General features: G+C 36.9%; 1 protein-coding gene across 2 annotated transcripts in view; it reads left to right on the top strand.

Moving 5' to 3' along the window:
- The first annotated feature begins 5,965 nt into the window (after nucleotides 1–5,965).
- The window catches only part of LOC144962797 (uncharacterized), a 64,819-nt gene continuing 59,301 nt past the window's right edge, over nucleotides 5,966–11,483 (top strand). Inside the window, exon 1 of one of the 2 annotated variants that reach the window (XM_078896059.1) lies at nucleotides 5,966–6,218. The gene's annotated coding sequence lies outside the window, so the exon portion shown is untranslated. The remainder of the gene's footprint in view (nucleotides 6,219–11,483) is intronic. The other variant, XM_078896060.1, reaches the window with a different exon arrangement.

The raw sequence follows: 11,483 nt of genomic DNA, 5'->3' as shown, positions 1-11,483 counted from the left end.
ATGTGACAGTACGGAGAGGGGCAGATCAGACCACCACCTGCTATTGGCAAAGCTTAAGCTCCGACTCAGAAAACACGGGGCCAGATCACATACAAGAAGAAAATTCGAGGTGAATGCACTTGATGGGGAAAAGAATGAGGAATTCAAACTACAATTGAGTAATAGATTCCAACCTCTTACTGAGCTCGAGGAGGACATAGATGTAGAGTCACATTGGGCAAAGATCAAGGAAGTCTACATAACAACTTGCCACGAGGTATTGGGGGTAAAGAAATCGGAACATAAAGAATGGATAAGTCCAACCACCTTGGACCTTATTGAAAAGAGGAGAACAAGGAAGGAACAAGTGAATGCAAGCCGAACAAGGGCCTCAAGACTGGATGCACAAGAGCAGTATCGAGCCATAGCTAAGGAAGTCAAAAGATCTGTGAAGAAAGACAAGGAAGCATTCATGAACAGACTTGCAGAGAAAGCAGAAGCAGCAGCGACTGGAGGACACATGAGGATCCTTTATCAAACTACCAAGACACTTGCTGGAAAATATGGGAAACCAGAGGTACCAGTCAAAGACAAAGATGGAAAACTATTTTTGGAAAAGAGGCTCAATCTGAACGATGGAGGGAACATTTCAACTGCCTTCTGAACAGACCACCACCAGACAACCAGCCAGAAATTTTGCCTGCAAGGAATGAGCTACCAATTAGCTGTGATCCACCATCGATAGCAGAGATTGTGGGTGCCATTAACAAGATGAAAAGGGGGAAAGCTGCTGGACCAGACCAGATTCCACCGGAGGCTCTAAAAGTTGATGCGGAAAGAAATGCTGAGGCCCTGCACCCACTATTTGAGAGAATCTGGAATGACGGGATATTCCCAAAGGATTGGAAGGAAGGACATCTTATCAAGCTTCTAAAGAAAGGGGACCTCAGTAATTGTAATAATTATCGAGGCATCACTCTTCTTTCTATCCCAGGAAAGGTTTTCAACCGTATTATTTTAGAGAGAATTAAGAATGCAACAGATGCTAAACTGCGGGACGAACAGGCAGGCTTTCGGAAAAACCGTTCAACCACCGACCAGATTGCCTCTCTGCGAGTCATAGTGGAACAGTCTATAGAATGGAACTCTCCTCTTATTGTCAACTTTCTGGATTACGAGAAGGCTTTCGACAGTATTGACAGAGCAACATTGTGGAAAATTCTGGCACATTATGGACTCCCTGAAAAGATAGTAAACCTCATTAAGGAAATGTATGAAGGATCAAGTTGCAGGGTTGTACATGAAGATCAGCTTACTGACAGCTTTGAAATTAAGACTGGTGTCAAGCAGGGATGCTTGCTCTCTCCATTCCTGTTCATCCTTGCCATTGATTGGCTAATGAAGGAAACCTCCAAAGGGAGAAGAAATGGGATACAGTGGACCCCCTGGACACAGTTGGATGATCTGGATTTTGCAGATGATCTGGCTCTTTTGTCCCACACCCAGGACCAGATGCAAGCAAAAACCACAATTATAAACAGCCTCTCGGAATCAATTGGTCTAAGAATTCACCCTGCAAAGTCAAAGGTCTTGAGGATAGGTACGCGTCAAAGGGAGCAGATCAAAGTAAAAGATCAGGAACTCGAAGATATAGACACTTTCTGCTATCTCGGAAGTATAATTGACAAGGATGGAGGCACGGAAGCAGAGGTGAAAGCACGAATAGGAAAGGCACAGGCTGCATTCACATCTTTGAACAGAGTTTGGAGAACTAAAGATATCTCCCTTCAACTAAAGCTAAGACTTTTCAACTCAAACGTGAAGTCTGTCCTACTGTATGGATGTGAAACTTGGAACGCATCACAGGCATGTATAAGGAGGGTACAGATTTTCGTAAACAGGTGCATGCGTAAGCTACTCAGAATAAAATGGATGGATAGAATAAAAAATGAAGAAGTATGGAAAAGAACACAGCAGAAACCAGTGGGAGAGGATATAGGAAGAAGACGATGGAGGTGGATTGGACACACACTTAGAAAGAATGACTCAACTATAACAAAGAAAGTATTGGACTGGAACCCTCAGGGCAGAAGATCAAGGGGAAGGCCACGAGGAACATGGAGAAGAATTAAAGAAGCTGATATACAGAGAAGTGGTAAGACCTGGAATGAGATAAAAAAGTTGGCTCAGGATAGAGAAGGATGGAAACTGTTTGTCTGTGGCCTATACCCTGACCCAGGGTGAAAAAGGCAATGATGATGATGATGATACGCTTTTATGCTCGCCGGAGAAATATTTCATATGGCGTCCGCCATTATTCCGATAGTTTAGAGCCAGTGTTACTAAGTTACCATGCGTCATTAGGAAGGAAGTGACGTTACGACTGTTGAAGAGTATTGAGATGATTCCTCCTGGTGTTATGGTTCTTGAATTCAGTTCCAAATGTTGTCATTTAGATTAATATCCAAACTCATACTTTTGTATGTTGGTTACTTTGCTTGTTGTTTATTTTGGTACTTAATGAATAGCATTGTCTATGGCAGCCATCAAAAGTCCATTTGAAAACAATCATATGTGCCCAATGACCTGAAAACAGTAGTATGTCGGAGTGATAGCCGTGTAGAATGTGTACTAAAATTATTTAAATTGGATAAGCTTATTTATTATATTTGGGTGAACGAATATAATTTTTAAAATTACACTAACCCAAAATTTTGTAACTTCTGATAATTTTAACGTTATCTTCATTTTGTTTCATTTGTTTTACCCAGACTTAATACCAGTTTGACACGATGGGTCTCACATGATGCACACTTGTTGTTGTGGCAATATCATGCCATGATCGATGCATATTCGGGGCCCCGTCAACAAGCCAAATCCCCAGACATGCTTATGCAATCATATTATCATGATCCAATAACACAATTATTGGTCTTTCTACTTTTGTTAAGTCAATGTTGACGGCAGAACAAGTGACTGCAAATTAATTTGATACTATCTATCTATCTACCTGTCTATCTATTTATCTCTCTCTCTATCTCTCTCTCTCTCTCTCTCTCTCTCTCTCTCTCTTATATATATATATATATATATATATATATATATATATATACAGACATGCACACACACACACACACACACACAATATATATATATATATATATATATATATATATATATATATATATATATATATTGTGTGTCACCAATCACTCTTTATCAACATGTCTGACTGAACGTAGATATTAATTTAAAACAGAAGAAATACAACTGAAATTGAAATCTTTGGATTCAAAAATAAATATTGGTACTGTGTGTTGTAATGATTGTATCCACCAGTGTTTATTACTATTGCACAATTGGTAGGAATGAAGAGAATAAATTTGTACGAAATTATGTTGGTCTATGAGACGTCGCGGTCATTTTTTATTACGTAATATTAAAAAATTATTGTAGATCGAACTTTATGCGGCTATGTGGTCTTGTGATATGACACTCGCTATCGGATCGGAAGGTCCTGGGTTCGAGCCTTGCACAGCGCATAGTTGAGTCCTTGGAAAAGACTCTTTACTCACATTATCTCACCGTACTCAGGTGTAAAACGTTGTCTCTGTCCGAAAAAAAAATTGTAATATCGCCTAACAGGCATCATTTCACGTCCTAGATGTAAAGTGCTGTTGTTGGCCAGAGACCCCTTGTAAAGCGCTTTGAGCATGTTTTGTCGATATTGCGCGATGTAAAAGCTCAATTTTTATTTAATCTTTTTAAACTTGGGCGCAATTCTTTTTCTTCAATAAAATGGTAAAATAAATTTTTACGTGAAGTGGGACAGAAAAGGTTTGCTTCATACAAAACAGTGCAAAACAAAAAATTACAATTCCCTTTATCTATTTCAAACGGGAAATTTGCCTTTAGGGTCAATTCCAAGGGAAGACTGGAATGACCCAGTCATCATCCGTTTAGCAGCGCCGTAAAGACAGCTATGGTGCGGTGACCTGCTCAAGTCCTCAACAGCGCGTCAGGTGGTCGAACTCAGTACCTTTCTAGTATGAAGCAAAGATTCACACCTGAGTAGAATGAGGTAATGTGTGTTAAATGCCTCACATAAGAACACAACCGATTTTATTTTCAATAATCATTGTCACCCACCCGACCATTGACCACGCTTAACACCGCTTGACTTTTGTGACAAGACGTAACACAGTTACCACTGAGCCACCAAGCCGTACCTTTTTTTAAACATGAAAAGCCATTTTCTCCAGCTAGATCGTCCCGATATTGATGAGATGCGTGTAGGAAAAACACTCACAAAATCCGCCAGTCTGATATAATATACCAAGACACAAACCGATGTATAACCTTTAACGTTTATAGTCAGATTGATACAATTTAGTTAGAACTAACCATAAAAATGGCTGTGAAAAAGCAATAACAAAGCGCTGAGTGACATCACTTTCGTTCCATCTATAATACTTGATCGTCACGGTTGGTCATATATTTTTACCAAAATGTATAAAAGTTATTTTGCCATTTTGTCGAGACAGTCACACACACCACGCATTTAATTCGTATTTTCTGTTGTTCGTGATGTTGACTGTTATTATATGGCTGATTGTGCTGATTAATATATTTAATTATTATTATCTACATCTATCTCTCTTTCTATTTTTATCTCTCCTTCTCTCGCTCTTTCTCTCTCTCTCAATTTCTATCTCTCTCTATCTCTTCCCCCCGCTCTCTCTCTCTCTCTCTCTCTCTCTCTCTCTCTCTCTCTCTCTCTGTGTGTGTGTGTGTGTGTGTGTGCGTGTGTGTGTTTCTTTTTCTTGTCACTTCGATCTCATTTGTCTTCAGTTTCTCCATCTTCATATGTAAATATATATCCGTATTCCTTTCTCCTTACCTCACCCTCCTCTTCCACACAATCGCATTCTGTCTTCCTCCTTCTCCTCATTCCTCTTAGACTCACCCTGTTTTATGCTCCCTTCCTCTTTTCACCCCTCCATTCTCTCTCTCTCTCTCTCTCTCTCTCTCTCTCTCTCTCTCTCTCTCTCTCTCTCTCTCTCTCTCTCTCTCTCTCTCTCCTCTCATTTTTCATCTCCTCATCCATTTTCATCCATTTTTCATGTAAGGACATGCCGTTCTCAATTAATCATTGGCACTTTAATGTTTTCTTTCCCTCTTTTGTGTATGTGTATGTGTGTGTGGGTGTGTGTGTCTGTTAGTGTATATATATATATATATATATATATATATATATATATATATATATAAAGATAATATACACACATATATAAATATATATATATTATATATATATATATATATATATATATATATATATAGATAACTAGAATATTCAGATGATAATTATTCACTTACACAGATCTGTTTCTTGTTTATTTAAACACACACTCACACACACACACACACACAAGAACACACGCACATACACACTGCCGTTTTATTAAAGAACACAGTATGTAGTAAACATTGCATATACTGTTTTTTTTTAAAGCAAAGGAAGCACACACACACACACAAACACACACACACACACACACACACACAAGAACACACGCACATACACACTACCGTTTTATTAAAGAACACAGTATGTAGTAAACATTGCATATACTGTTTTTTTTTAAAGCAAAGGAAGCACACACACACACACAAACACACACACACACACATATATATATATATATATATATATATATATATATATATATATATACCTCCCATCTCTTGCATCTCTCTCTCTCTCTCTCTCTCTCTCATCTTAATATTCACACGCTTTATCTTCTCTCTCTCTCTCTCTCTCTCTCTCTCTCTCTCTCTCTCTCTCTTTCTTTCTTTCATTAATTTTTTTTGTTCACTCCTCTCTTCTCCTCCCCCTCCTACATCTCTCTCCCTCACTCCATCTCCTCTCTTAATGCCACTACTACCGCGTTGCGATTGCAGGTGGATAGCCCTAGATCGAAGTGAGCACTTCCCGCGGCTCACAATAACCCGCTATGTAGATCTGTCGTTGTGAATTGAAACTCATAGCGCGACAGTGGAATAAGGAGATTAAAACCGTTATATTTTGGAATTACACTTAATCATCGGACCTAATCCCCCGGACAATTATTATGTAACTGTGTTTTGTGGTTACTATTTAAGTTTGTATTATTATCATTTATTAGTCGCAGGCCAAAGGATATCGGTATGTAATTCGTTTGGACTTTAAATGAATGGTAAGTACAAACAACTGTTTTAATGAGATTGAGTATATTATTTTATGGTTGAAATCAATTAATTAAAGTTGTATGCCGGTACTTCATTACTTGGGATTCCTGTAGGCTTATTGTAAGATCTCTCGTCAACCAAGTAAATTTTTAAAATCTTTTCTTTATGCCTAAGCCTCAAAGCACTTTACAATTTTGAATGACGCTACATAATGTAATTATGTAAAGTTGTTATCTCTCAAAATCTGAAATTTGTGTTTTGAGCTGTGCCAAATATAGCAGAAAAAACCTTCCCTAATAATCAGTTTGCCGCTAGTCATGATCGAATCTCAGACCTCCTAATGATCGACAACAAATCTGAGATGCTTTGTGGTCTAGTGGTATGTCACTTGTCTTTGGACTTGTAGGTCCGTGGTTCGAATTCCACTCTGGGATGAAAGTTGATTCCTTAGAAAAAGCTCTTTTCTTACAAATACTATGTCGTCACATTCCTATATGTAAAATGAGTACCTGTCCAATAATGGTGTTATTTTTGTCGAGAAAAAGATAATGGAGTAGCGTCTTTCGGGCATAATGTCTAGTCCGATACGTTAAGTGTTGCTTTGGACTTTGAGCAAATCTAGTTGTTTTTGCGCTGTATAAAAGTTCATTCTTTTTCAGAAATAAAATCACGTGACAAAAATACCCGTTTTATTATTCATATCATCAAAACTCAATGTCAAAATGAATCACGGTTTGTAAACATGATATATTTGGAACAAAGAATAGAACTTTAAAAATACAATGAAGGTTTAATTAAGAAAATAGAAGTATTATTTGTTTTTTTATTATTCCGTTTCTTTTGCTGCTGTTGTTGCTTGTTTGTTTGTGTGTGTGAGTGTGTGTGTGTGTCTAATTCTTTTACTCTGCGACTTTACCACCAACCCACTCCCCCCCCCCCCCCACAACCCATGTGACTTACGCATGGGCACAAACGAGGTACTATACAAAATTTAAATTTTGAAGTTTAACATGTTCTCATTAAGCCAATCATTGATTACCCTCGATCTTGCTTGACTTGCAGAGAGTTGTGATACTTTAACCAATCGACTATTGAGCTTTGAGATTTTTATAGAGTGTGCAAATTCCACTAGCTGTACTTAAAATGCTTGAAAGGGATCCCAAGTCAACAGCAACACTTAACATGTGGGACGAGAGGTCCCCGGTTCGAACCTGGGTGTCCCCTCCAAAATGCCATGGTCTAAATGAGTGCTCAAGGGCTAACTCGACTATGCATAAAAAAATGAAGAATAAGGCTCCCAGAATTTACTAGTTACTTTTTAAAATAAAGAACAAATGACGAGTTGTTCAAGATAATATGAATAGAAAGATGAAATTTAATTAAATGAGTCTTCTGATAAATGAATGGTGATCACAGTTACACATGGAAATATAATGATATTGCGTATCTTATGCGGTCTTGATGAGAGTAGTGGCAGTTATTCCTCCGACGGGCTCAGGCTTGATAAATTCTTAACAATACATTGAACTGGCAAAGGTGACAAAGGAAGCTCCGGCGTCTTGATGGCGCAAATCAAAATTAGTGAAGTGCTACAAAAGGCCCGAGAGTAAGATATAAATCTCGAAAATATGGATAATATGAGGAGTGGAATACTATGGCCGTCAGGGGATAGGTTATAGAGAGAAGTGAGTGAGGAAGATTAGACCGATCAGCTTTTATAATAAGTGGCTATGTGACATTAGGTAGAACCAAAATTATTCACTAATTTGAAATTAATTCAAAGAGAAGGCTATTAAAGGAAAGATGATCCAATATTAGAAGGTAAAGTTTTTCTAAGCCTAACGAAATATAACTGGAGTGAGATGAATTCAGTTCTTGCTAAAATAAAACTTTAATAAAATAAATGTGAATAATCGTGACTGTGACAATAGATGTGACTGTAAGGTGAAGTGACAACGCTACGTACCAGGGACTCATTTTACATCACAAACGTTATTAGGGTGAGCATTATCAATAGCAACGGTGCATAATACATTTGTGTGTTTCTTTTGTCAGAATATTTGTTTTATGTTGATGAAGATATTTTCCGCCATAAGTCCTTGCAAGACAATTTGTAAATATATCAAAACGAATATGTTCATGTTTTTCCCCTCGATTCTTGCAGTATCTCTCTCTCTCTCTCTCTCTCTCTCTCTCTCTCTCTCTCTCTCTCTCTCTCTTTCTCTCTCTGTGTGTGTGTGAGTGTGAGTGCGTGTGTGTGCGTGATAAATCAATTAGCCGTTTCCGACCACCAGGTTTCTCTGGTTCGATACACCTCAGTGACTCACGATAAAGTCTAATGTTCTCTTTGTCAAATTCCAATGTTTTGCCATTCTCCTTATTAATCCATCTTTTCTTCTCATTCATTATGGCTGTGTTGGTCTTGCTTTTACTTCCTGTAACTCAAATAAAAGTCGGGGAAACACAATTCATGAAAAATGGAAATCAATCAATTCCTCAAACAACCACATAATCCAAATATTTTGTTAATGCACAATGGTCACTATTTGTATCTTTCTTTCTTAGCTTTACAATGTTTACACAAGTTGCCTTGTTGAATTATGGGTAATTAATTGACATAATTGATTCAGCTCATTTATTAGTTTAGAGATTTCTTTCTATTTCAAAGCCCTTCGCAAACTCATTAAAATATTTCAAGCAATGTAACTTCTTCATAGTCCATCTTTTAATGAATTAAATGAACAGCTAGAAAGAAAAGAAAGAGAGAGATAGAGATAGAGAGTGTTGGAGAGTCCCTCCTGTAGCAGACTACTATTTTTTTTTAAAGTAACAAAAGTGTTGGCATGATTCATATGGCGGGTCGAACGGGTGAATATTATTCCTGAACGCATATCGTAATACAAAGGTTTTGATGTCTAGTCATGTTTGTGAATAATTCTTTTTGATCGTGTATTTTGACATCTAATACCGGCTGAAAAGGTCTGTCCCAGTGAGAGCCACTCTATTCATGAGGAAAATGGAAAGCGATATAAAGCTTCCTGACATGACATTTTTAGGTGTCAAGTGCTAGATATTCCTTAATTGATTACCAATTTTTCGCACTTTATTTCATTCGGTTATTTAAAGCGTTATAACCAATGCTGTAATGCTGTAACATGAATAAAGTCCTTTTACATAATTGTGAGAGGAGTTCGTGTCAAAAATGAATATAAAATTCTGGGTTACGCGAAATAAAAAAAAAACAAAAACTAAAAACGAAAAAAAAAAATCTTTTGCGATTTTGGATAAACACTCGTCTCCTCAGTCATGTATTGATATTTATATATTGATATCGTTATATACATATATATAGATTACATATATATACATATATATATATATATATATATATATATATATATATATATATATATATATACACGAGTGTATGTATGTGTATGTGCTTGTGTGTGTGTGTGTGTGTGTGTGTGACATATAATATTCACAGATTACTCTTTTTGTTTTTCTAAAGGGGACATTTGGCATAAGAGAATGTAGATAGTTCCCCATATATTTTTTTTACTTTGCCATCAAATGTTTAATTGGTTGACGACTTTTAATTGTCACACCCCCAGTCCCAATTGTTCTCGTTTAAATTGATTTTTCCCTAGATCGTGCCACAACTATTTTTTCCCCCCTTAAATTCAATTTTCATTAGCAGCTATGAATGGCAAAAACAAGTCAGGTCATTGCATATTATTCTATCCTGAAAAGCTAAGCGGTGATATATTATTATTATTATTATTATTATTATTATTATTATTATTATTATTATTATTATTATTATTATTATTATTATTATTATTATTATTATTATTATGCTATTAAGATCACCATTTCTAATTTACAAACCACTTTATTATTGTGTCCATCGTGACTGAAGATATTATATGTATTGGTTATTTTTGTAGACATTAACAAGATACAAGTCAATCATAGAAAAACATTTTGACGACTGGGTGGGGTTTTGTGACCTCCCTTATGGCAAGGAAGCACTTATTGTGGCTCTATCCCCCTATTATAAGGCCGTTTTCCTACATGCTTGCTGTCGTTGTCTTGGGATGAGATTACTGGCCGGTAACTCTGGCTGAGAGGGAACATCAAATGTATAGATAGTTCGAAGATGACGTCACTCGGGTCTTTATTATTGTTTTTTGCCATCCGCGTTTATGAGTAATGCTCACTGAACTGTATTAACCGGACCATAACCGTTCATGGATACACACAGTTTTGTGTGTTTGTTCGTTATACTTCCGGATGGCAATGTTATGAGTTTCTTAACCAAGCGCATACTATCTATAGATAGTTCGAAGTTGACGTCACTCAGGCCTTAGTTTTTGTTTTTTGCCATCCGCGTTTATGAGTAATTCTCACTAAACTACGAGTGTGCAATAGGTTCTTTGTTGAAAAGATAGTATGAAGTTGACGTCACTCAGGTCTTTGTTATTGTTTATGAGTAATTCTCACTAAACTGTACTAACCAGACTATAAACGTTCAAGGTTACACATAGCTTTGTGTGTTGATCGTTATACTTCCGGATGGCAATGTCGTGAGCTTCTTAGCCAAACACATACTATCTACAGTAAGGTTGATAGTTGTCAATCCTATGTTGTAACAAGCTTGATCAACCAATAGTACCAGAGAACTATTAGGTTATATTGTTTTAAATGTCGTCTTGCACATAAATTCAGGAGCCCAGGCTAAAAAAAAGTCCTGAAAAATATTTATCATGAATTATCAAGTGGATTTTTGCTCTCGTTTCTCTATTTCTGTTCTGTTTTCATGTAACAAAAGAGAGTATAATAATTCATATTGTATCTCAAGATCTCAGATCCCATGCTTTATGACTATCTTTGACATGTTTATTGTTATTGATTTGCAGTTTATAATCTTGTTTCTTTTAAAGTTTGTTATCATAATTGATTTATGAAATTAGATCGCCTGTTGTTGATAGTGGCAATTGAAAGTTTTGAGGTGCTGAAATGTCACATGAAACGTCCAATAATTATAAATATCGAAGAGTTGGGGACAATGTTAAGGTATGTTACAATTGTATAAAGAAGCTAGTGACAGAGAGAGAGAGAGAGAGAGAGAGAGAGAGAGAGAGAGAGAGAGAGACAGAGAGAGAGAGAGAGAGAGAGAGATGGGGGAAGGGGGGGGGGGGGGGGTAATTGCTGCCTGGATACTGGGAACGTAAAATTACTAACGACATGGTGGAAATGGAAAGGCTTTT

The sequence above is a fragment of the Berghia stephanieae genome, chromosome 1 (genome assembly GCF_034508935.2).
Source record: "Berghia stephanieae isolate SIO BIC M18660-M18661 chromosome 1, UCSD_Bste_1.3, whole genome shotgun sequence".
In the NCBI taxonomy this organism is placed as follows: domain Eukaryota; kingdom Metazoa; phylum Mollusca; class Gastropoda; order Nudibranchia; family Aeolidiidae; genus Berghia; species Berghia stephanieae.
This window is presented reverse-complemented; position numbering and strand designations above follow the sequence as displayed.